The 1,823-nt window shown below is 26.9% G+C and overlaps 1 protein-coding gene across 1 annotated transcript in view; it reads left to right on the top strand.

Moving 5' to 3' along the window:
* Positions 1 to 1,823, top strand: part of LOC108753415 — a 48,316-nt gene that overhangs the window by 16,723 nt on the left and 29,770 nt on the right. The gene's annotated exons all lie outside the window — the stretch shown is intronic.

Raw genomic sequence — 1,823 nt, 5'->3', positions numbered from 1 at the left:
TATATAAAACAGAGAATCCTTTTCTTTTTACTATAACAACCATTCTTGGTTTCTCCTACATTATACTTTTCATTAATTTTTCACAATAATAATATTAAAAATTTTTTTTTATATGATCTATAAAATAAATTAAATAAATAAAAAATTAATCTTTTACATTATTTTTCATGTTTATTTTACATTGTGTAGCCAGTTCAGTTCAGTTACTTCCGATGACTTATGGAATGCCTTTCAAGCAGCCCTCGATGAATCAGATGTTCCACATAATGCCTATACATTGAAAGAGATAATGGATACTTGGATAAAACAAAGGCATTACCCTATGATACATGTGACCCGAAACTATAAGACTGGTGAAACAATACTAGCCCAAGAACATTTTCATCCAAAAAACCAAAATGAACATACCGATGGCGATAAGTGGTGGGTACCTTTGACTTATGCTACGCGGTCGAACCCTGATTTCTCCAGAACTCTGCCTACTCAGTGGCTAGGACCACAAGATAAAAATATAAGTGTTAACGGAATTGATCCAAATGATTGGATCATAGTTAATGTACAACAAACGGGTGAATATGCCTTATATATACGTTTACCAATAATTTTATTCTAATGAAGAAGTATTAGTTTCCATACTATAATTTTTCTTCAAAATTTCAGTAATAATTTATTTTATGATTTATAATAGGAATTTACTTGTATATACGCCTTGAATATAAGAAAACAAATTTAAACACATTTTTTAATAAATCTCAAAAAGATTTAATAATATAATTATTAAATATAAATTTAATATAAATTAATTTCTCAACAGGGTTTTATCGCGTTAATTATGATGATTCAAATTGGCGAAAAATTGCAAGCTACCTCAACTCTGACAATTATACAAAAATACATGTACTTAATCGAGCTCAAATTATTGATGACTCTTATCATCTTATGATAGCAGATCAACTTGATATCGAGATATTTCTGGATCTTGCAAATTATTTGTCTCGAGAGACCGATTTTATAGTATTATACCATATGTTTAACTTTTTTGACATGTATTCGGACAAATTTTACAAAATTTTAGAAATTGATTATATTAAGGTAACATTATTACATTTAATAATAAAAAAACATTTATACTTAATATTCAATTAAGCAGAAAGACCATTAAATTAATTTTGTTTACAATCCTACATAGCAATACATACTACGTATTTTGGATGAACTTATTAAAAATGTAGGATACGAAGAAGATCCTGCTGAAAATGAACTTACAAAGCTTACAAGAGTCAATACTTTAAAATGGGCATGTTATTTCAATCACTCCGAGTGCAAGAGAATAGCCACTATTAAATTAAATGAAGTTCTTGCAAATCCTGAAACATACAGGTAATTTTATTGAGATAAAGGTCTCAATGTGCGACGCAGAGTAACAATAAATTCTTATTTGCTACACAAAGAGTTATAGACTAATCTTTTTATTAAAAAAAAAATAGAATATCTACAAACTTAAAAGAATGGATTTATTGTAATGGTATGATGCAAGCCAACAAAACTACTTGGAATAAATTAAAGGATACATATTTCATTAACCAAGACAAAAATATATTAGATTACTTGACTTGCTCTGAAGATCCTGATATTCTAATTAATTTTATAAATACAAGTATCTCAAATGATATAATAAACAATCATTTACAAAAGAATCATTACTATGATATTATTCAAAATATTATTCAGGAACATTCAGACAACGACGCGATACTCAATTATATATTAATAAATTTAGAAAAAATCAGCCCTAGGTAATAATATTTTTTACTAAATATAAA

Source organism: Trachymyrmex septentrionalis, unplaced genomic scaffold (genome assembly GCF_001594115.1).
Source record: "Trachymyrmex septentrionalis isolate Tsep2-gDNA-1 unplaced genomic scaffold, Tsep1.0 scaffold7, whole genome shotgun sequence".
Lineage (NCBI taxonomy): Eukaryota > Metazoa > Arthropoda > Insecta > Hymenoptera > Formicidae > Trachymyrmex > Trachymyrmex septentrionalis.
This window is presented reverse-complemented; position numbering and strand designations above follow the sequence as displayed.